The following is a 25,437-nucleotide window of genomic DNA, read 5'->3' as shown; positions in this document are numbered from 1 at the left end:
GAACGAATGTCATAAATATTAGATGGTCGGCTGATCGTGCCAAAGGCCTTATTCACACATCCATGTCCATTATCCATCTGTAAAAAATGGACCCTTTCATCATCCATGTGATACTTTATTTTTCATCTGTTTTTGGTGTGTGTTTGTTTTTGATCTCAATGTGTCAATGGATGCTTTAGAAATGAATGCTACACGGATCTGCACGGTGACTTACAGTCTATTAGGCTTTCATCGGCCGGAGTTCACCTTATTGTGGGAGTGATTTTATTCAGTGTGACTAATAAACATACATGTGATTTTTTTTTTAGAAACTTTTGTTCTTTGCTAATCTTGTTTTCGCTGTCTTGCTGCACATTCTTCTTCGATGACACCATTGAGTGGCTTCTTTTTTCATATATATTTTTTGTTTTAAAACAATTTCTCCGTGATGACTAATATAAAAATGTTTTGCACTGAAAGCAAAAGAACATTATCATAGGATACTAACATATAGCTTCAGGTGAAACTGTATAATTTATAGAATAGGACAATCTAATATCTAATATACAAAGCTGAGTGTATGCGTGTCTGTGTGTGTGTGTGTGTGTCCGTTAAAAGAATCTGCACTGTCGCATTTACAATTACAAACTTTTGCATAGACACCTCATTTGACTCAGGGATCGTCATAGACTATGCTTTGTGCTTTGAGGAGAAATTTTAACCCTGCACTTTACAGTTATTCACCAAAAAGCCTGCTTACATTAAAGTCAATGGAGCTGGGAACGGATCTGTTATTATAGACTCCTATTATGGATAGAGAGACACACAGAGATATCCACACACACAGAAAGAGATGCACACATAAAGAGACACAGAAAGAGACCCTCACACGAAGAAAGAGACACATACACAGAAAGAGACACATACACAGAAAGAGACACACACAGATAGACACACACACAGAGACACACACACCGAAAGACTCAGAAAGAAACACACAGAGAAAGAACCACAAAGAGAAAGTAGAAAGAAACACTCAGAAAGAGACACACACAGAAAGAGACATACACACAGAAAAAGACATACACACAATAAGAGACACACACGCAGGAAGAGACACACGTGGAAAGAGACACACACGAAGAAAGAGACACATACAAAGAAAGAGACACATACACAGAAAGAGACACACAGATAGACATACACACAGAGACACACACACACCAAAAGACACAGAAAGAGACACACACAGAAAAAGACCCACAAAGAGAAAGAAACACAGAAAGAGACACACACAGAAAGAGAGACATACACACAGAAAAAGACATACACACAATAAGAGACACACACGCAGGAAGAGACACACGCAGAAAGAGACACACACGCAGAAAGAAACACAGAATGAGACACACAGAGAAAGAGACATACAGTTAGGTCCAGAAATATTTGGACAGTGACACAATTTTCGCGAGTTGGGCTCTGCATGCCACCACATTGGATTTGAAATGAAACCTCTACAACAGAATTCAAGTGCAGATTGTAACGTTTAATTTGAAGGTTTGAACAAAAATATCTGATAGAAATTGTAGGAATTGTACACATTTCTTTACAAACACTCCACATTTTAGGAGGTCAAAAGTAATTGGACAAATAAACCAAACCCAAACAAAATATTTTTATTTTCAATATTTTGTTGCAAATCCTTTGGAGGCAATCACTGCCTTAAGTCTGGAACCCATGGACATCACCAAACGCTGGGTTTCCTCCTTCTTAATGCTTTGCCAGGCCTTTATAGCCGCAGCCTTCAGGTTTTGCTTGTTTGTGGGTCTTTCCGTCTTAAGTCTGGATTTGAGCAAGTGAAATGCATGCTCAATTGGGTTAAGATCTGGTGATTGACTTGGCCATTGCAGAATGTTCCACTTTTTTGCACTCATGAACTCCTGGGTAGCTTTGGCTGTATGCTTGAGGTCATTGTCCATCTGTACTATGAAGCGACGTCCGATCAACTTTGCGGCATTTGGCTGAATCTGGGCTGAAAGTATATCCCGGTACACTTCAGAATTCATCCGGCTACTCTTGTCTGCTGTTATGTCATCAATAAACACAAGTGACTCAGTGCCATTGAAAGCCATGCATGCCCATGCCATCACGTTGCCTCCACCATGTTTTACAGAGGATGTGGTGTGCCTTGGATCATGTGCCGTTCCCTTTCTTCTCCAAACTTTTTTCTTCCCATCATTCTGGTACAGGTTGATCTTGGTCTCATCTGTCCATAGAATAATTTTCCAGAACTGAGCTGGCTTCATGAGGTGTTTTTCAGCAAATTTAACTCTGGCCTGTCTATTTTTGGAATTGATGAATGGTTTGCATCTAGATGTGAACCCTTTGTATTTACTTTCATGGAGTCTTCTCTTTACTGTTGACTTAGAGACAGATACACCTACTTCACTGAGAGTGTTCTGGACTTCAGTTGATGTTGTGAACGGGTTCTTCTTCACCAAAGAAAGTATGCGGCGATCATCCACCACTGTTGTCATCCGTGGACGCCCAGGCCTTTTTGAGTTCCCAAGCTCATCAGTCAATTCCTTTTTTCTCAGAATGTACCCGACTGTTGATTTTGCTACTCCAAGCATGTCTGCTATCTCTCTGATGGATTTTTTCTTTTTTTCAGCCTCAGGATGTTCTGCTTCACCTCAATTGAGAGTTCCTTAGACCGCATGTTGTCTGGTCTCTGCAACAGCTTCCAAATGCAAAACCACACACCTGTAATCAACCCCAGACCTTTTAACTACTTCATTGATTACAGGTTAACAAGGGAGACGCCTTCAGAGTTAATTGCAGCCCTTAGAGTCCCTTGTCCAATTACTTTTGGTCCCTTGAAAAAGAGGAGGCTATGCATTACAGAGCTATGATTCCTAAACCCTTTCTCCGATTTGGATGTGAAAACTCTCATATTGCAGCTGGGAGTGTGCACTTTTAGCCCATATTATATATATAATTGTATTTCTGAACATGTTTTTGTAAACAGCTAAAATAACAAAACTTGTGTCACTGTCCAAATATTTCTGGACCTAACTGTACAACGATAGACACACACAGAAAGATACACACACAGAGAAAGAGACAAACACAAAAAATACACACAAACATAAAAAGATACACAAACAGAAAGAGACACACACACAGAAATAGACACACACAGAAACTGTTTCGATGTTCGAGGTAATATATTGGCTGTTTTGACAGTTACCCTGGATATTTATCAGGTGGCCTAAAGCAACCAATCACAGGTATGCTTCTATTTTGTTACTGGTCAAGGAGCTCTGATTGGTTGCTATAGGCAATGAAGGACATTCTTAGTATAAGAAGCTTATATGTCAGTTAATATGATTTCAGTGGTATGAGGGGGAGATGGAGAATGAGAGAGAGGGAGAGAAAATGAGTGGGAGAGAGGGAGAGCGAGAGTGGGAGAGAGACTTAGTTACTATCCCGGGCAATGCCAGGTTCTACATCTAGTCTGTAATAAAGGTAGTTTCTATAGAATTTCACTAACGGTGAACCAAAAATGCACCACAGTAAGCTGCAATAGCACAGATACAACATAACAGACCCCCATCTGAAAAAGTTCCCAATGCAGAAAGTCAGTCATAAGTGTCCAGAGCCTTCCTTACTTTGAATGATCCCTTGTATCCACACCTTCTGTTTGTGGCTATCATGCTATAGGGGAAGAGTGCCTAACTAAGGCCAGGTTCACACCCCGTACTGGTCCCTGTTAAAGACTCCATCAAAGGCTTGACTTTGCACTCTTTCTGCTTTAATGTCTTCAGTGAGGCAAAAGGAGTCCAAAATATGCATAGCTGCCAACACTTCTGCTGATGTATAAGTCCCGCTCCCAACTCTGCCCTTCAGTGGAATGTCTCCAAGTCTTGAGGTCCATCATGGATTACCTGCTTTTATGGTCCTTTCAGATCAGGAGTCCTGGGAAATCCATGACATTTGGCAACTGTGAATATTTAAAGGGGTTGTCCACTACTAGGGCAACCCCTTCTGATTCCACAGGTTTCCTCCAGGTAAAATAATAACGCCCATACTCCTCTCCTGTACCTGCACCATTGCAGCAGTGCTGCGAATCGTAGTTCCGGGGATCACGTGTTGTTGTGACATCACGTGACTTATCAGCGCTGGCTTCCTTCTCCCCACTTTTGGACCAAATGAACAATCAACAGGAAGTGAGCGCAGCCGCTGTGGTCACTTCCTGTTGATTAACTTGTTTGTTCCAAAGGCAGGGAGAAGGAAAACGGTGCTGATTGGACTCAGGTCTCGTGTTATGTCACAACCACACGTGAGCCCCGACACTGGGAGACGTGGCATCGCATGAAAGGCGAAAGTACAAAAGGTGAGTTTAGGCTTTATTATTTTCCCTATGGGGAAACATTGTGGAATCAGAAAGGGTATTCCTAGTAGCAGACAACCCCTTTAAGTTTGGACTCCGTTTGACCTCCTTTCTAGAGTACTTTAATGACTTCCCTTCCACAGAAAGTAATGCACTCCAAAGCTAAAGGTCCCCATACAGATTTGATGGCTGTCGGCAGAACAATGCTTTAGATGATTGTTTGGTCAGCAACCATCTCAGTCGTCTCTCTATTACACAGGAGTGCTCAGTTCGGGCCAGTGCTCCAGTTTTGTCTATGAGAGAGCCGCCGTGATATCTCTGCCGGAGGCTTATCTCTGGAAGAACAAAGAAATTAGCAGTCCAAAATCAGACATGCCCAATCAACATCTTCCCCAATAATAAATTGGCCAGTGAGCCCCTATAGATTAGAGTGGTGGCAGAAGCCATCGATATCGGTGGGTGCAGCCAACATTAGTCTAAAGTGTATAGAAGGTACCATTCTTTCTCAGATTATAGCCCCCCCATACACCTTAGATAGCTGTCAGCTCAAGGATGGTTCGGCTAATCGTTGGCTATCTCTCCCATATATAGGGGCATTCAGTCAGCTGAGCACTCCTGTGTTCTCTATGAGAGAGTCACTGGCAGACATCTAAGTTGGAAACGCTGGGTCCTTATTGAGGTTGTCCACTACTAGGTCAACCCCTTTTCTTTCCCCAAATGTGCCCCCGTAAAAATAACAAAAAGCCTATATTCACCTTCCGTGCTGGTGCGGTTACATTTGTTGAAACTCGCGTTCTCAGGGACGACGTGACATTGTTATGACACGCGAGCTATTCAGCACCGGTTTCCTTCTCCCCACCTTCATATGATTAAGTAATTAACCGGAACTGAGTGCTGCGGCTGACACTCACTTTCTGTTAATTACTTAAGTGTCCAAAGCTGGGGAGAAGGATGAGAACACCCCTTTAATTTCCAGGACATGGTACAGAGATTAATTTAAAGGCAACCGGTCATGTTGTTGTTCTGGACTGCTTGGTGTAGGAGAAGAAGCGGAGTGATGTGGGAAAAAATTCAGTATAAACTAAGTTTAATTAATGGAAATCCCTAGTGTTTGTATATATATATATATATATATATATATATATATACAGAGTCCAGTGGGTGGGGCTACACAGTGATTGACAGCTATCTCTACATGCACAGTCACAAAGGAAAGACTGGCAAAAAGTGGGCGGGGCTACTCAGTGATTGATAGCTATCTCTACATGCACAGTCATAAAGGGAAGACTGGCAAAAAGTGGGCGGGGCTACTCAGTGATTGATAGCTATCTCTACATGCACAGTCATAAAGGGAAGACTGGCAAACAGTGGGTGGGGCTACTCAGTGATTGACAGCTATCTCTACATGCACAGTCATAAAGGGAAGACTAGAAAACTGGTTGGGGCTACTCAGTGATTGACTGCTATCTCTCCATGCACAGTCATAAAGGGAAGACTGGCAAACAGTGGGTGGGGCTACACAGTGATTGACAGCTATCTCTGCATGCACAGTCATAAAGGGAAAACTGGCAAACAGTGGGTGTGGTCACACAATGATTGACAGCTATCTCTACATGCACAGTTAAAAAGGGAAGACTGGTAAACAGTGGGTGGGGCTACTCAGTGATTGACAGCTATCTCTACATGCACAGTTACTAAGATTAAGGGAAGACTGGCAAATAGTGGGCGGGGCTACTCAGTGATTGACAGCTATCTCTACATGCACAGTCACAAAGGGAAGACTGGCAAACAGTGGGCAGGGCCACTAAATGATTGACAGCTATCTCTACATGCACAGTCATAAAGTAAAACTGGCAAACACTGATAGCCCCGCCCACTGGACTCCTATACATACAATCACCAGGGATTTCAATGAATAAAATGCAAGTTTCACTGAAACTTTTCCCATAAAAATGTACATCAACCTCATATCCTACCTGCAAATTAGATACCATTTTCAACATGAAATTATATGAACTGGACGACCGTCGGCTATAAAAGCAGAGAAGTCCCTGTCCATGGTAAACATTGCACCCACAAACGAGTCAACCTCCCCCTCACTCCACCCACCTAGGCAATCGTAGCCCTTAGGCTATGCTCACACGGGGTGTTTTTGCTCAGGTTTTTTCTGCAGCAAAATCTCAGGTTTTGCCAGGAAATAACCTGCGGTTTTGCCTAGTTTGTTTGCTGCGGTTTTATACTTCCTCATTGATTTGTATGGGTAAAAAAACGTGGTAAACCTGGGAGCAGAGTTTCCCTGTCTCCAACATACTGAGCTTTCTAGCTTAATTTGCGGTGTGGCAGCATCAGACATGACCGGCTTAACTGTACAAGGAAAAGCAATTATTTCCTACAAGTCCAGACACAATCACCTCTCTTCCCTAAGACTTGTCACAACACAATGATTTCCAGTTAATTAATACAACTATTTGGACAATAAAAGTTATTATTATTCTTGCATTTCACAAAATATTAGTAATCGAGGATCCGTAAATGCCATACTGAGATTTCTCCGAGGCCGAGCCCACGACATGCAGTGACTAGTCACAGACTTCCCAGGAAGGACGGAGGGTTGTGCAATCATATAGTGTAATGTACCTGGATCTAAGCTGTGATCACTGAAGTCTTGTGCAGACAGGTAATGGTGGCAATCAGCAGCCATTGTACTGGGGCATTAAAGACCAAGAGGATAATCTGTAGCCGTACATAGCAATCAACACAGGGTGAGTACAGCGCTCCGCTTTATTACTCATTTATAGGTATAGTGCATTGGAGTATGATGTCAGGTACCTTCATCGCACGTATGGGTGCGGTGTAGCATATCCACCTAGCACTGTATTTCCTAGAGCACTTTGTAGCTTCGCTTTCATATTCTCCATCATATTTCCAGAGAACGGGATATAAAGGTAACACTTTATGATAAACATCTATATTATACGTTGATTTTTTTACTGTTATTCTATGTTTTGCTTACCGAAAATGTATCTGACATCGCCGGTTGGAAAGCAGTTCTTAATGTTTCAGACTCAGCAGGAACTTGACATTGATATGACCACTTGTGACAAATGCTTTCATTACCCCTGAGGATAGAAATCCCTGGTGGATTAATGAGGTTTTATTTATCTATTTATTTATTTTATCTTACCTTTTATCAATACTTTATGGACGCATAACAGTATTTAGCAAGTTTCCAGACCTGATTTATTAAATAAGCTAAATGTGCACTATATTGGATGTTAAAATTTTGATTTCACAATAAGTAGTGGGGAGGAGCACACCATTTACAACCCTCTCATACAAACAGATATATATTATAAGTAGTGATGGGTGAATAGTAACTATTCATTTTTTAATTATTCGTAACGATTCCCGTAGTACCATTTATTACATTTATTTACATTTTAATAATATTTTATTGATGTATAACAGTATTGAGCAAGTTTCCAGACCTGATTTATTAAATAATCTAAATGTGCTGTATTTGATGTTAAAATTTGGATTTCACAATAAGTAGTGAGGAGGAGCGCACTGTTTACAAGCCTCTCATACAAACAGATATACAGTATATTATAAGTAGTGATGGGTGAATAGTAACTATTCATTTTTTAATTATTCGTAACGATTCCCATAGTACTATTTATTACATTTATTTTACGTTTTAATAATATTTTATGGATGTATAACAGTATTGAGCAAGTTTCCAGACCTGATTTATTAAATAAGCTAAATGTGTACTATATTGGATGTTAAAATTTTGATTTCACAATAAGTAGTGGGGAGGGGCGCACTGTTTACAAGCCTCTTATACAAACAGATATATATTATAAGTAGTGATGGGCGAATAGAAACTATTCATTTTTGAATTATTAGTAACGATTCCCAAAGTACTATTTATTACATTTATTTACATTTTAATAATATTTTATGGATGTATAACAGTATTTAGCAAGTTTTCAGACCTGATTTATTAAACAATCTAAATGTGCACTATATTGGATGTTAAAATTGGGATTTTACAATAAGTAATGGGGAAGGGCGCACTGTTTACAAGCCTCTTATACATACAGATATATATAACTAATGATGGGCAAATAGTAACTATTCATTTTCAAATTATTCGTACCGATTCCCAAAGTACTATTTATTTACATTTTAGTAATATTTTATGGACGTATAACAGTATTTAGCAAGTTTCCAGACCTGATTTATTAAATAAGCTAAATGTGCACTATATTGGATGCTAAAATTTGGATTTCACAATAAGTAGTGGGGAGGGGCACACCGTTTACAAGCCTCTCATACAAATAGATACATTATATATTAAAGGTAGTGAAGGGCAGATATTAACTATTCGTTTTTGAATTATTCGTAACAATTCCCAAAGTACTATTTATTACATTTACTTACATCTTAGCAATATTTTATGGATGCATACAGTATTTATCAAGTTTCCAGACTTAATGTATTAAATAAGCTAAATATGCACTATATTTGCTGTTAAAATTTGCATTGCACAATAAGTAGTGGGGAGGGGCGCACCGTTTACAAGCCTCTCATACATACAGATATATATTTTAAGTAGTGATGGGCGAATAGTGTTTCCCCAAAAATAAGACAGGGTCTTTTATTATTTTTCGCTACAAATAGTGGGCTAGGTCTTATTTCTAGGAGATGTCTTATTTTCTTTCCCCGTGAACAACAATCCCCATTTATTCTTGAACAAAACCAAAATTAACATTTATTCACATATTGTCTTATTACATTCTGGAAAATCAACATCAACTATCTATCTATCTATCTATCTATCAACAATATATCTATCTACTATCTATATATCTCTTATCTATCATTTATTTATCCATCTATTATGTAGCCATCTATCTGTCCATCTAATATCTATGTTTTATTTACCTATCTATCACTTATCCAACCATTCATCCACACACACCAGTCCATCTCCTCTTCAGCTTTAGATTCCTGCAATGACCTTTGGTCACATGATGTGATATCACAAAGGTCCTGTTGCAGTGTTATCATCAGGATATAAACTCTGGGGGCCGTATGAAATTTCCGAGTTTGTTCTGACATCCCCCTAACGTCAGTCCTGCATACCAGCCTGTGCCCTGTTCAGTTTTTTTAGACTCCTGCAATTAAGAGACATGACTGTGAACTCAAAGGTCCTTTAACAATCTGAACTTTGAAATACAACTGCTGCGTCCCCTAAAAGAGTGGGGCCCTGAGAAATTGGGAAGTTTGACTCCCCTAACACCAGCAATGACTATAACTAGGGTTTATTTTTGGAGTAGGGCTTATATTTCAAGCATACTCTAAAAATCCTATAAAATCATGCTAGGACTTTTTTACGGAGAAACACGGTAGTAACTATTTGTTTTCGGATTATTCATAATAAATCCCAAAATACTATCCTGTTATTTGCCACGAATAATTAACCTAATGCAAGTCAAAGGGGGAACGGAGCATTTTACTTGCCGTGACAAATACCTGAATAGTACTTGTGCCGCCCCCGTGCCTGCAGCCTGCCGCTGCTCAGGTCCGGGCCTTCCGGTGGGTGGCTTGAGGGTCTCCGGACCCGGGGGATCCCGCGGACATTCTGAATGAAAGGGGGCTGGGATGGTGGATGTAGGACGTATATGTACGGACTGAGCCGCACTAAGTTCGTGACGCCACCCACGGTATGTGGTGAGGTTGGACACCAATCGCTGCAGTTACGGGGCACCCGGGGGAGATGTTGTGCAGCAAGTTGTTAACCCCTCTGTGGGCAGGGATGGTGGCCCCAGGACCCGTTGGGGAGGTCTGGTGCAGGGAGATGGGCGGCTGCTGGGTGCTGGTGTACTCACTATTAGAAAACACACGAGTCTCTGTTAAACCAAGGTGATGGTGGTCGGTGCCCGCAGCCGGCTGCATTCTTGTTCCCCCACCCGGCTGGTGGTCTCTGTCTTTCTCCCGCATGTTTTAGAACTGTGGACTGCCTGTGCTTGAAACTTAATGATTCCGCTCCCGGCTGGTTGTGGCCTAAGGAGCCCTTGCCCGCAGACGCTGGCCCATGGGATCTCTGAGCCGTGGCAGTGGCCTTCTATTCCCCTTTGTTGGGCTGTTGCCTTCTTTTCGGGACTTTGGGTGGGACAGGACCTATACTCCTGGCCTCAATCGGTTAATTACCAGTTCCAGTAGGTTCTGGTTCCTGGCTTCAGGGTCCGAGTACCCCCCTTTGTGCACGGTTTCCGGTCAGGTCCCCGGTGTAGATACCGGCGGGCTACGACCCTGTCCCGGTACAACCCGGTTCTGCCGAACCGTTTTCCCGCCTTCTGCGGACGGAGACTACCGTCTGGCTCCTAGCCAAAGGCACCAGGGCTCCTATCCTGGTACCTGTCAGTTTGCTTCAGGCCTGACACACAGGCTTGACCTCCACTCCTGCTGAACACTACAGACTGACTGCTGAACTTCAACTTCACTGTCTACTTTCCCACCCCTGGGCTGTCCAAACTCCTAGGTGGGCGTCTTCCAACCACCTGGTTCCGCCCCCTGGTGTGTCTATCTAGTCCTGAGGGGGTGACTAGGGTTTTCTGGTCGGCTGTGTTTTACCTGTGAGGGAAAGGTGTTATGTAGAGGCCCTATTTGTGACTACCAGGCCAGGGCATCACACTCTCGGTATTCGGTAAGGCTAAGTTCACACTTCCATTGTTTTGCATCAGTCACATGCGTTGCTTGACGCATGTGACTGATGCGTTGTACAACGGATGACAACGGTGACAAAGGAAAGAATTTCTTTGTCGGACTCCGTTGTGTGCGGGGGGGCGGAGTTCGGGGGGCAGAGTTCGGGGGCGGAGTTCGGGGGCGGAGCTGAGGACGTCAGTGCCGCGGTCTGCATGGCTGGGGACAGGTGAGTGAGTGTGTGTGTGTGTCTACATGCGTGTGTACATTTGAGTGACATAAATGGCAATAAAAAACAATCTTTATTTATATTTCATGAAACAATTAACATATTAGCATAAAAGGTATCGAATAATTAGAGGGGCACAAACAGGAAATCAATTGGGTCCCTAACGTTATGACAAAATTACAACTGGGACATTCACATTAAATCCAAGTACATGTATTTTTGCAAACAATACTGCACGTCCATTCATCAAAGTAAAATGCAATGCACACATTGTGCTTAGCATTTGTGAATTTTGTGCACTTTCTGCTGCATTAAGAACCTGAAATCCACATACCCTTTTATTTATTTATTTACATGGGAATTATTTATGGATAAGGTGCTTTTGCAGTTGGAATAAAATTCACTTATCTTTCATGGTTATTAGCGCAAACGGGACTACAGAATAGCACTTTTACTTTGATGAATGGACGTGCAGTATTGTTTGCAAAAATACATGTACTTGGATTTAATGTGAATGTCCCAGTTGTAATTTTGTCATAACGTTAGGGACCCAATTGATTTCCTGTTTGTGCCCCTCTAATTATTCGGTACCTTTTATGCTAATATTTTAATTGTTTCATGAAATATAAATAAAGATTGTTTTTTATTGCCATTTATGTCACTCCTTGATTTGGCCATCCACTGATGTCCAAAAGTTGTGTCTAATAATGATATTTGGAGTGCTATATGCATTTAGGACATGAGGTTATTAACTATGCGTGTGTACATGCGGAGTGCGGGAGGGGGCGGAGCGCGAGGGGGCGGAGCTGAGCGGAGCCGTGGAGCTGAGGACGTCAGTGCCGCGGGGACTGCAGGGCTGGGGACAAGTGAGTGTGTGTGTGTGTGAGTGTGAGTGAGAGTGTGTACACATGCGGAGTGCGGGAGGGGGCGGAGCCGAGTGGTGAAGTGTCGGCCTCCTTGCACACTGTATCCAGGGTAAATATCGGCTAAAAGCAAAGCACTTTTTGCTTGGTTACCCGATATTTATCTTGGATACCAGCTTAGCGCTGGCTCCCCGCCCCCGTAACCACTGTAAATATCGGGTAACTAACCAAAGCGCATTGCTTGGTTACCCGATGTTTATCCTGGTTACGGGGGCGGGGAGCCAGAGAGCGCATGCGCAGCGAAATCCTACGGATCGCGCTGCTCAAAAAACGTTACATGCTGCGTTGCTCCCGCCCGGCGGTCAGTTAAAAAACGACTGACCGCGACGCAGCGGATGCAACGCAGCATCATCAGTCACAATCCGTCACTAATAGAAGCCTATGGGGGAAATCAGGATTCCTGCAAAATATTTTGCAGGATACCGTAATTCCTCAAGGCTACGGATTGTGACTGATGCAAAACAACGGAAGTGTGAACTTAGCCTAAGTATTATACGAACATGAATAGTTACTATTTGCCCATCACTAATAATAAGTATACCGTAACGTGTACAAATTTAAGGTGCAAAGATCCTTTAATAGAAGATACATTTACTCGAATTCACATGTAATTTAGTTTCCCCGTACACGATTATGTTTCATCAGTGTGCCAGATATTTTGGTCCATGTGTTGGTTATTACTTGTGTCATCATCATATGAGACATAAAATTGATGAAGGTTTTTTAAGCTTCTCCTAAGGCGTCCATCGGACGTCCATGTTGCATGTATCCGTTTTTATCAAAGGAAACAACACGTCCATATCAGGTGTGCAACTTGAAGTTCATGGGCTCCAATGCAAAAGCTCCAAAGGGGATTGGAAGGGACTTTTTGGGACTCCCAAGGCTTCAGGTCCCGCGTGCAATTGCCACCCGACACGTATTGTAGTTACACCGATGTTTATAAGCTATGGTGCTGTTCATATGTCTGTGATTTTTCCTGTATTATGGATGAAAACGGCTAGGACAAGTCTAAGGGGCACTTTGCACACTGCGACATCGCACGTGCGATGTCGGTGGGGTCAAATTGAAAATGACGCACTTCCGGCATCGCATGCGACATCGCAGTGTGTAAAGGCTGGATGATACGATTAACGAGCGCAAAAGCGTCGTAATCGTATCATCGGTGCAGCGTCGGCGTAATCCATGATTACGCTGACGCAACGGGCCGATGTTGTTGCTCGCTCCTGCGGCAGCACACATCGCTGTGTGTGAAGTCGCAGGAGCGAGGAACGTCTCCTACCGGCCTCACTGCGGCTTCCGTAGGATATGCGGAAGGAAGGAGGTGGGCAGGATGTTTACATCCTGCTCATCTCCGCCCCTCCGCTCTGATTGGCCGCCTGCCGTGTGACGTCGCAGTGACGCCGCACGACCCGCCCCCTTAACAAGGAGGCGGGTCGCCGGCCACAGGGACGTCGCACGGCAGGTGAGTGTGTGTGTGAAGCTGGCGTAGCGATAACTTTCGCTACGCCAGCTATCACCACATATCACTGCTGCGACGGGGGCGGGCACTATCGCACTCGGCATCGCAGCATCGCACCTGCGATGTCGCAGTGTGCAAAGTGCCCCTAAGGGTCCATGAAAAACACGAATGGCAACCGGTGGCCATCCGGTGCCATCCTTGTGTTGTACGTGTTTAACATTGCAAAGTATTGGAGAAGCTTTGTAATATATTTATCCATCAGTGAAAAACACTGGTAAAAATGGACACATGGTCCGTACTCTGATCCAAAACACTGGTACCATTTTATTCACCCATTATTAATGGACAGCTCATGATGCCTCCAGATGACGTTGCGCGCTGTTAGCTTTGCAGTCCCTTTTGCTTGAATGGGCAAGTTTGGACGTCAAATTGGACATGTCTGTTCCATAGACTATAATGAGTATGTATAATATCCATTAAAAATGTAACAACTGGATATGTGAATGAGGCCTTAATAAATGCAGTATACTTGTAACACTGTATATTCTTAATAATAGGTTCTATCATATTCCTGTAAGGTAGAATTTTCATGATCATAACTCAATGACTAAACTTCACCAGTGATCACACGATACTTCTCCAGTTTGTACCTTTATTAAAATAGTTTTATGAGTTAGCAAGATAATAAAAGTAAATGAAATTTAAAATATACAATGGCCTTGATTCATCATTTGCAGTTTTTTTTGTAAGTGACTTTTCCTTTTAGTCTTGTGGTAGTCGTTGCCATCGTCACCTTAAAAATTATAAATTTTATCCAAAATCAAAGATGCTTTCTTTGTGTGTTTTATATCTATTGGCAACTTTTTAGAGCAAAAAGTCATTATAGTGCCGGCATCCCTGCAGGGACGCCAACTTATTTCTAGGAAATGTCTCCTAGCCTATGGCTGAGAGGCACTATGTATTTAAGGCACTATGTATTTAAGGCACCCTCCCATTAGGAGAGGTGCCTGTGCAATGTCCTTAGTTAGTTTGGCTACCAGTCTGCTAGCTAGTTGTCAGGTCCTGAGCTCCTGTCCCGCTATCCTTGTGTCCGTCACCTGTACCTACCTTCGCATACCTATCTGTCCCTTTCGTGCCTACCATATATGTCCATACCCACCTGCCTGTCTGCCTCAGCCATCCTCCAAGATAGGAGAAAATAGGAAATTAACAACCCAAGTAATATGAATAAAATATAGTCTAGAGACATCCTCTTGATGAAAAAAGTACAAAACTCTTTATTAAAAATTAATCACATAAAGTTATAAGAGGGAATAAAAAAGCAATAAAATAGCAAGATAAACAACCAGGTGCAAAGTGAGAGCTCCAGAGAGCACCAAGTGTCAGCAGCTCGGGAGATAGGTGACTCAGTGAGTAAAATCGTTCCCAGATATAGACCAGCACTGCCCTTATGTAAGGTTTAGAATAACTCCTAAAGTGTGGAGGAATACAGCGTAGAGCCAACCCAGTGACAAAGCTCTATAGTGTCAAAGTGCCATAAACCCATTCAATAACATTACATAAGCTGCATATATTAAAGTGTTAACTGAGCTTACCCATGTCCCAACGATGCTGGCAGATGGACAAACGCGCCAACGCGTTTCGTAACCTTCCTCGAGGGGCAGTTGCCTCCAAAGCATAAAGTGAAAAGATAGGAGAAAATAGGAGATTAACAACAACGGCCCCCCGAGGAAGGTTACGAAACGCATTGGGACGCGTTTGTTCATTTGCCAGCATCGTTGGGATATGGGTAAGCTATATCATACTGTGATCTATGGCATCGTTATATAGTTATGTAGGTTGAAAAAAGACAGAGGTTTATCAAGTTCATTCTTTCTCCACCAGTTACAAATTATTTAGAACTCACAATGCAGATCTTGGTCAAATTTGCCATTGTTGGTCAGCCAGAAGCTGACTACGAGACTAAAAAAAAATAATAAAAAGACCAAATGATATACAGCCATGTAAATTGTTCCAGAAAATGAAGTACTTCTTCCAGTAAATTATTGCAATTACACTCGTTTTGTTATACACATGTTTATTTCTTTTGTGTGTATAGGAACAACACAAAAAAAAAAAAAACAGAGAAAAAAAGAATAATTGGACATAATTTCACACAAAACACCCAAAATGGGCTGGACAAAATTGCTGACACCTTTCCAAAACTGTGGGTAAACAACTTTGCTTTGTATTAAGCATGTGATGCTCATTCAAACTCACCTGTGGCAAGTAACAGGTGTGGGCAATATGAAAATCACACCTGAAACCAGATAAAAAGGAGAGACGTTGACTCAATCTTTGCATTTTGTGTCTGTGTGTGCCATAGTAAGCATGGAGAACAGAAAGAGGAGAAGAGAACTGTCTGAAGACTTGAGAACCAAAAGTCCAACTCCTGAGATCTTGATGTTCCTTTGCCCATGGTGCGCAACATAATCAAGAGGTTTACAACCTATTGCTAATTTCCCTGGACTTGGATGGTAGAGAAAAACTGATGAAAGGTTGTAACGTAGGATAGTCCGGATGGTGGATAATCCCCAATCAAGTTCTAATGAAATTCAAACTATCTTGTAGGCTCAGTGGGCATCAGTGTCAGCGCAAACTATCTGTCCATATTTGAATGTAATGAAATGTTGTAGAGGAGAAACAGGAGGACCCCAATGCTGACACAGAGACATAAAAAAGCTAGACTTCAGTTTGCCAAAATGAACGTGAGCCAAAATCCTTCTGGGAAAACATCTTGTGGACAGATGAGACCTAGATAGAGTTTTTTTGGTAAAGCACATCGTTCTACTGTTCACCAAAAACAGAATGAGGCCTAGAAAGAAAAGAACACAGCACCTACAGTGAGATATGGTGGAGGTCCAAAGAGGTTTTAGGGTTATTTTGCTGCCTTTGATACTGGGTGATCTGAAGATTACCAAAAGATTTTGGGTTGGAATGTAGTGCCCAGTGTTTGTGTCCTAGGTCATGGGACTTCCAGCAGGACAATGACCCCAAATATACTTCAAGAAGCCCCAGAAATGGATGGAAACAAAGTGCTGGAGAGTTCTGAAATGGCAATGAGTCCAGATTTTAATCCCATAGACCACCGGAGGAGAGATAGGGAGAAGGTGCCTTCAAATATGAGAGACCTGGAGCAGTTTGCAAAAGAAGAGTCCAAAATTCCATGTGAGAGAAATAAGAAGCTTGTGGATGGCTATAGGAAGCGATTGATTGCAGTTATTTATTCTAAAGGGTGTGCAGCCAAATATTAAGTTGAGGGTGGCAACAATTTTGTCCGGACCATTTTGTCCAATTTTCCTTTTTTCTGTTTTTTTATCTGGTGTTCCAATACACACAAAGGAAATAAACATGTATAACAAAACATGTGTAAGTACAATAATTTTCTTGGAAAAATACTTCATTTTCTTGAACAATTTCAAGGGTGCCAGCACTCTTGACCATGACTGAGTCATTCATCTTACCATTCTCATCTATACTACTAAGAAATTAAATCTTGGTTCTGTGTTTCTCCTATTAGCATTTTCTTTCTGTTAGACAGTTTTGATAAATAATGGCCAGCATTATCTCTTTGTTTATCAGTTGTTGGCATGAAAGAAGGTAATAAATCAATGGCCTATAATTGAGAAACAACAATTAAAGGTTTCAGCCAATATTTATCTTGGCTTCTGTTGGCTTTACTAATTGTTTTCTAGATTTGTGTTGTTTGTTCAATCTTCAGCTGCTGTAATAGATGTGAACAAACAATGCTAGTGTTTTAGTGCCCAAGGGAGACAACTTATACAAGTCCATGGGCAAATCGGGCAGGCTGAGTATTGCTTTTTCTGTCTGCTTCATTAACATCCGATGCTGCACTGGTCACCTTGTAAGACTCTGTTGAAAATACATTACACACTGGTTTTAATCTAAAGTCCCCCTCTCCCCACATACACATTAGCTGGCTGTCATCCGAACAATGTTTTGTCCGAATGGCCAAGAGACATCTCGGCCAACTATCTCATACAAACCCTGTTCTCTGCCGGTGGCTTATCTCTGGGAGAACAAAGCGATCGGCAGTCTAAAATCGGATCTACTTCTTCCCCAATAATCAATTGGCCAGTGCCTCCATAAATATTATTCAAATCCATCGATATTGGTGGGTGCAGACAACATTTGTCTGACGTGTATAGGGGCTTCAACTTTTCTCAGCTTGACGACCCACATAAACCTTAGATGGTGGTTGAGTCAATCGTTTCAGCCTGCAGCTATCTTGGTCGTTTATCCCATACATAGGAGTACTTGCTCGGGCAAACGCTCTATGAGAGAGACCTAGGGAATGTCTGATTTCAGATGACCAATAGTCATAAATCACTGGCAGAGCTGTCTGTTGGGAGCTTTCTCATAGAGAATTCAGGAGTGATCGACCGAGAAAGCGCGCCTGTGTATTGGAGAGACAGCTGAGATGGCCTAGCAATCAACTTAAAGGGGTTTTGTGTGAATGGGACAGGACTCAATGGAGCCAAAAAAGTTGTCCAATGAGGATAACTTTGCAACCTGGACTTAAGAACATAGTTGCGGAAAGTTTAGTTGATCCCAATAAAGTTCTCCTGCCAGCAGTCAACATTAACTTGGACCGATGAAGCAGTTTGTGAAAGCTCTACCAGAAAAAGGAGAGACATAAGTACCTGTGTACCAAGATTCAGGGACTGTCCAAAGCAAAACTGTAGGAAAGAATTTTTATGGATCTGAATATTCAGAAACTCATGAAGGACGACATGTTTGAAACAAAAATGAAAGTTGTTGAGAAAAGGGCTTCGGATTCTTTTAAAGAACACGTGAAGAAATTTCTGGGTAACAGCAAAGATCCAAAATTTAAGCCTATTGTGGAAAACATGATGAAACCTTGGGTTGTTTGATGAATTTGAAGTTACATTTCTTACATTTCCATTTGGAGGACTTTCCTGAAAACCTTGGTGCTGTTAGTGAAGAGCAAGAAAAAAGATTTTATCATAATATCAAGGAGATGTAACGATGATCCCAAGGTAGATGGAACGTGAACATGATGTGGGACGACTGCTTGAGGCTTCACAGAGAAGATCCGCAACCTACTAATGAGCACCCGAGCATAGTAGTCCCCGCCCATCACTAGTTACGAATACCGAGCACCTGCCTGATGAGCGGGCACTACAATGCTCGGGTGCTCAGTAGTGGTAACCAGTGATGAGCGAGCACTACCATGCTCGGGTGCTTAGTACTCATAAAGAGCAGTTGGATGCTTGGATGGGCACAACTCGAGAACTCGTGTACAATTAAAGTCAATGGGGAACTCGAGCATTTTTCTGGAAAAATGCTTGACTTCCTCAATAACTTCCATTATGCTCAGTACACAAGTTGCGCCCATCCAAGCATCCAACTACTCTTTACGAGTACAGAGCACCCGAGCATGGTAGTGCCCGCTCATCACTAGTTACCAGTACCGAGCACCTGAGCATTGTAGTGCTCACTCATCACTAGTTACCAGTACCGAGCACCCGAGCATGCTAGTGTTCACTCATCACTAGTTATGAGTACTGAGCACCCGAGCATGGTAGTGCTCGCTCATCACTACTTACAAGTACCGAGTACCCGAGCATGCTAGTATTCACTCATCACTAGTTATGAGTATTGAGCACCCGAGCATGTTAGTGCTCGTGTGAAGCCCCACAGGTGTTGTGTCGGTGCATTACCTTCAGGGACTCCACGTGGGATGGTCTGGTCACAGGTAGGGAACCTTCTCTTTAGGATTTTCGTGACGCCACTCTCGGTATTTCGGTCAGGGGACTGCCACTGCAGGTTGAGGGATGCCTGGGGTTGTTGGTAGGTGCAGTTAGATGGTGTGGCCCCCCGAGAGTAGGGCTGGCCCCAGGGCCCATTTTGAGTGGGTGGAACCAAAGGCGCAGAATGACTCAAACACAGTCCAGGCAGTCTTTCAGGGTTTTTACTCACAGTTGATGGTAGGGTGAGTAACCCGGGCGTAGCTGGGATGAACCAGGCTGGAACCAGGTATCCTTCTGCCGGGCTGATGAGGGTGACTACCAACCCGCCTTCCTAGCCCTGTGTGTTTTGGGGTGACCCCTACATGAAGCCCTGCTGGGGTCGCCCAGGGAAGTTGCTGATGCCTCTCTCCCCTTCTTTTGGCCCGTTTGCTTGTAGCCTGGACCAGGTCACTCCGGGTGCTTGCCTCCTGTGAACTATGGGCCCTCTCTTCTCTACGTGGCTCCGGACTCTGTGTGTGGTGGTGAGGGCGTGAAGTACCCCCACCTGCAGGTTGAGCAGGACAACTGAATGGTCCCCTACTCTGAGAACCTGCACTCGTACGGGCCTGGTACCTCCCTGGCAGTCCCCTTACTCAGCCACCCCTTTGCTCTCTCTAGCCTTGGGTGGTTTTCGGGTAGCACTACCAGGTGACCGGTCTCCCCCGTTGGTAGTCACTGCGCGGACGCTGTCAGTGTTGTGTCAGCTTCCAGGGTCTGCTCCACACGTCTCCTCTCCCTGAGCTGCACTCCAGACTGGCTCACTACTCCCTCCCCACTGTGCATGCCTACGCCACCTAGCAACCAGGCTCTCTACCACACCCTTTGAGTGCACATGGAGGATACGCCCCCTCCTGGATTCCCCAGGGGTCCCTATCAAAGGTAGATGTGTGAGACCTGATTACTATGCGCCTGTGTAGTCACACCTCGGTCAGCCTTCTGGTTTACCTGTGCTGCACTGCCCCCAGCATGGGTGCAGTACTCAGTGGTGCCTGACCAGGTCAGGGGCGCAACATTCCCTCTTAGTTATCACCAGCACGTCCTCGGGCTGCAAGACAACATTTTTAAAATGCATAAAACATTAAACATGTAAAACATTATAAAACCACCAGGTACCATACATCACCACCCTCCACCCACAAGTCCGTTAACCCACCCAAAACCCTCTCAGGAGGAAGGTCACCGGTCCTTTAAGCAACCAGGTCTGGGCCATCCGTTTCCCCAGACCTCTCCTCCAATCTTCCTCTCCCATTGAGCCGCGCCTACAGCCCCTTCTGGCAGGATGTAGAGGCGGCTTTCTTGGTCTGGTGGTTTCAGGGTATACCTGGCCTGGTGGAGCCTCGCCTTCAGCCTCTTCTGGCAGGATGTAGAGGCGGCCTCCACAGTTGGTGCTGACCAGGTACCCTCTTTGTGGTGGAGAGCCAGGCCCCATAAACAGGCGTGCTCCCTGGTCACAGGCAAGCCAGGTCCCTAAACAGGCTGGCTCTGGTGGTGGTACCATTCAAGGTAACTATGTACACTGCGAGAGTTTGTGGCTATAGGCAGTTCATAGCCTATGGTCCGTATTTTCAAAGTGCAAAGGGTTTCTCACATAAGTTCATGTGGGTACATACTTGAACTTTTCAACGTTGCAAACTGTAAACTGGTAACTTTGCTGTGTTTCTTACTTCACTTTACATGGACTTCTCCTCTTCTTCTTCTTCCTCACCAGGGCTTGGTCCTGTAGGGCTGCGGCTCCTGTCATCATCATCTGTGGTTGTATCTTCTGTTGGTTCTTTGCCTTTATTGGTGTCTCTTTCTAGTTCTTTATCTTCTTCTTCTGTTTCTGTTTCTTTTTCTCTGTCTAGTTCTACTGTTTCCTTTGAATTTAGGGTTTGTGTAGAGGAAGCTGGGCCACAATCAGGTTCTTTAGGACATGGCGTAACTTCTAGCGCATACCAACCATGCTCTCCTCGATGTTTTGTGAATTCCACTAGGTCTCCTATGTACAGATTTCTGCCAGGATGACCTCTAGGCAAGTGGGCTCTGACATCTCGTCTGCTGACAAAAATGCCCTCCTTCATGCCAGGTGCAACGATAAAGCCATACCTGATTTTAAGCTGAAGTCTTCTACTCTACTACACCACGGCAAAAGGATCCTCTTTCCTGGTAGCGAGCCTTCCTTAGGTGTTGCTTATCTTCAAGATCTCTAGCTGTAACATCATACCGGTCTGGGGACTGCTGTGTTGCGGCTAGTTTTGCGTGGGCGTGGCGCTGGGCTCTGGTTGTGGGGCTCCTCTGCACCGCAGGCTCCCAGGTTACATACATGCTTGGTATCGTGATGGCCAGAGGTTCATCTTCTGAGGGTGTCGGGCTCTCCTCATCCCAGCGGGAGTACGGCAGCATCTCTGGCTCTTGGCTTCTCCTCCCCCTTAGTGCTCTCGAGCACTCCTCTCGTTGTAGCGCTGGGGATGGGTCCTCATCAGCAGGCCAGGCGGTGGGCTTTTTATTGTGGATGTTACTGGAGCCTTCTTGTGGGAATGCGGAGGGAGCAGATACCAGTCTACCATCTCCTTTGGGAAATGGGCCTCCAGATCCGCCTTGAACCTCATGTATTCGGGGTCTTCTCCCGGTGGGGACGGGAGGTCCACTTCCCTTGGCTGGGGAGCGGCGTCTGTTCTGGCCTTACAGGCCGGGGTAGATGGCCTTGCGGCCTGGTCTTGTCGGGCCGGGCAGGGCATCGCTGCTGCAGCGGGATCTTGGCGGGTCGGCCCTGGCATGGCGGCGGCCTGGGTCGGCGTCACCGCACCGGGCGTCTCTGCGGGGACCGCGGGCGTGGCAGCGGAGATGGGGGCACCCGTGCAGGCAGGGGCATCAGATGACTCACCCCTCGGCTGCATCACCGGAGTCCGGGCAGTCGCTGCTCCGCTTGTCGCCCTCCTCGCCGTCCACTTCTCATGGGCCCAAGCGACTCCAGCCATTTCTCTCAATTCTGCACGGGCTTCTCAAATTTGCTGCATCACTCGACCCTCCTGCCATTCACACCATTGATCAAGTTCCCAGTCCCACCAGGCAGCGGAGCCTGGCTCTGGGTCCTTGTATACGGACGCCATTTCCTCTGCATCTTCTTTCAGCTCTTCCCTCAGCAGCAGGCTTTTGGCTTCCTCTCATTCCCGCCGTCTCCAGACAACCCCACTCTCATCACTTGCGAGGTCAGGACTCTGCAGGGGTTCTCTGGGTAGCCACACCTCTTCGTGGGTGGTAACTTCTTCTAGCGTGGGCTCCTGTTGTTCTTTGGCACGCTTTTCATGGTGGCAATATGGCGGCGCTTCCAATTTTTCAAGTGGACCGCCCAGGCACATGGTCACTTGTCTTAACAGGTCTAGTCCTTATCCTGTTTGTGACGCCAGTTGTGAAGCCCCACAGGTGTTGTGTCGGTGCATTACCTTCAGGGATTCCACGTGGGATGGTCTGGTCACAGGTAGGGATCCTTCTCTTTAGGATTTTTGTGACGCCACTCTCAGTATTGCGGTCAGGGGACCGCCACCGCAGGTTGAGGGACACCTGGGGTTGTTGGTAGGTGCAGTTAGATGGTGTGGCCCCCCAAGAGTAGGGCTGGCCCCAGGGCCCGTTTTGAGTGGGTGGAACCACAAGGCGCAGAATGACTCAAACACAGTCCAGACACTCTTTCAGGGTTTTTACTCACAGTTGATGGTAGGGTGAGTAACCCAGGCGTAGCTGGGATGAACCAGGCTAGAACCAGGTATCCTTCCGGCTGGCTGATGAGGGTGACTACCAACTCGCCTTCCTAGCCCTGTGTGTTTTGGGGTGACCCCTACATGAAGCCCTGCTGGGGTTGCCCAGGGAAGTTGCTGATGCCTCTCTCCCCTTCTTTTGGCCTGTTTGCTTGTAGCCTGGACCAGGTCACTCCGGCTGCTTGCCTCCTGTGAACTATGGGCCCTCTCTTCGCTACGTGGCTCCGGACTCTGTGTGTGGAGGTGAGGGTGTGAAGTAACCCCACCTGCAGGTTGAGCAGGACAACTGAATGGTCCCCTACTCTGAGAACCTGCACTCGTACGAGCCTGGTACCTCCCTGGCAGTCCCCTTACTCAGCCACCCCTTTGCTCTCTCTAGCCTTGGGTGGTTTTCGGGTAGCACTACCAGGTGACCCCTCTCCCCCATTGATAGTCAGTGCACGGACGCTGTCAGTGTTGTGTCAGCTTCCAGGGTCTGCTCCACACGTCTCTTCTCCCTGAGCTGCACTCCAGACTGGCTCATTACTCCCTCCCCACTGTGCCTGCCTATGCCACCTAGCAACCAGGCTCTCTACCACACCCCTTGAGTGGACATGGAGGCTAGGCCCCCTCCTGGATTCCCCAGGGGTCCCTATCAAAGGTAGATGTGTGAGACCTGATTACTATGCGCCTGTGTAGTCAAACCTCGGTCACCCTTCTGGTTTACCTGTGTTGTACTGCCCCCAGCATGGGTGCAGTACTCAGTGGTGCCTGACCAGGTCAGGGGCGCCACTCTCGCTCATCACTAGCTACGAGTACCGAGCTCCCGAGCATGGTAGTGCCCGCTCATCACTAGTTACGAGTACCGAGCACCTGAGTATGGTAGTGCCCGCTCATCACTAGTGTGGAGCACTAGTGATGAGTCTGAAACTATGTATGGAGGCACTATCCAGCTGAATGGCACCATATGTGGGGGCACCATCCAGCTGGTTCTGTGCATGGAGGCACTGCCTTGTTGACATTTTGCATGGGAACATTGTCTGGTTTGCCTAGTGCTTGGCATAGTAGCACTATCTGGCTAGATGACACTCTATATAGAGCCACTGGATAGTCGCATTATTTATGCAGGTTCTGTTTGGTACATTGAGAACTAACTGGAATTATTTATGGCGGCACTCTGTCTGGCACTATGGATGAGCACACTCTTTGGTTGGCACTATGCATGTTTCACAGGTGCAGTATATGAAGGCAACTAATTCAGTCTACAAAACGACAATAAAACAAAAGGGGGGGAGCCGCACTGCTTGAAATATGGCGTGCGAAAAATTAAAAGTGTAAAGGCCCCGTCACACACAGAGATAAATCTTTGGCAGATCTGTGGTTGCAGTGAAATCATGGACATATTGTTCCATTTGTACACAGCCACAAACCTGGCACTGATTGTCCACAATTTCACTGGAACCACAGATCAACCACAGATCTACCACAGATCTGCCACAGATTTATCTCTGTGTGTGACGGGGCCTTAAATTCACAAAAAATTCCAACTGTGCTAGCAATAAATTGATCAACCTTTTGAGCCACCCCTTCCACATCATGGCAAATCTCAATAGGGGGGGTCCTACACTATATTTAATATTGTGATTGTGCCATGTGGCCTCAAATTCAAAAATGTAGAACCATATAAACTACACTTTTAATTTTTCGCACGCCATTTTTCAAGCAGTGCTGGCTACCCCCCTTTGATTTACATTACGACAATGTATAACTTTGTTATTTAATTACCGCATAGTAGATTGATTTTATGGTACTATTTGATCACAGTATAGCCATATTCTGCAGCCACTATGCTGATATTATCCAATAAATAAGTGATATTCAATCTCCATATATCCCTATACGGTGATATCATTTAGCCACTATAGTGTTATTTTCAGTAACTATATGATGGGATTATTCAGTCACTATATGGCAGTATTATTTAGTCCCTATAGGTGTGTTCAATTAATTTGATTTTCCAAGGCAAGAGTGCACATAGTCTTTACGATTAAGCAATGCTTTGCTGAATTTGTATGCCTGCAATAGAGAGAAATAATGCAAATACTATGCAGCCATTGTAATAGTCATCAATAAAACAGAGCTCAATTTGCAGCACATAATATATCACAGGGCGGGCATACTGCAATAAATAAAATATATTTGCTGAATCCTGGAGAAATG

At 44.6% G+C, this 25,437-nt stretch overlaps 1 protein-coding gene across 5 annotated transcripts in view; it reads left to right on the top strand.

Annotated features, from left to right (window-relative positions):
* Nucleotides 1-25,437, top strand: part of CHL1 (cell adhesion molecule L1 like) — a 221,904-nt gene that overhangs the window by 34,692 nt on the left and 161,775 nt on the right. Inside the window, exon 1 of one of the 5 annotated variants that reach the window (XM_075321749.1) lies at nt 7,029-7,134. The exons of the other annotated variants lie outside the window; for them this stretch is intronic. The gene's annotated coding sequence lies outside the window, so the exon portion shown is untranslated. Of the gene's footprint in view, nt 1-7,028; nt 7,135-25,437 lie in introns of those variants that run through there. 5 annotated transcript variants of the gene reach the window in all.

The sequence above is a fragment of the Anomaloglossus baeobatrachus genome, chromosome 8 (assembly GCF_048569485.1).
Source record: "Anomaloglossus baeobatrachus isolate aAnoBae1 chromosome 8, aAnoBae1.hap1, whole genome shotgun sequence".
Lineage (NCBI taxonomy): Eukaryota > Metazoa > Chordata > Amphibia > Anura > Aromobatidae > Anomaloglossus > Anomaloglossus baeobatrachus.
Note: the sequence above shows the minus strand (reverse complement) of the source record. Positions and strands in the feature narration are given on the sequence as shown.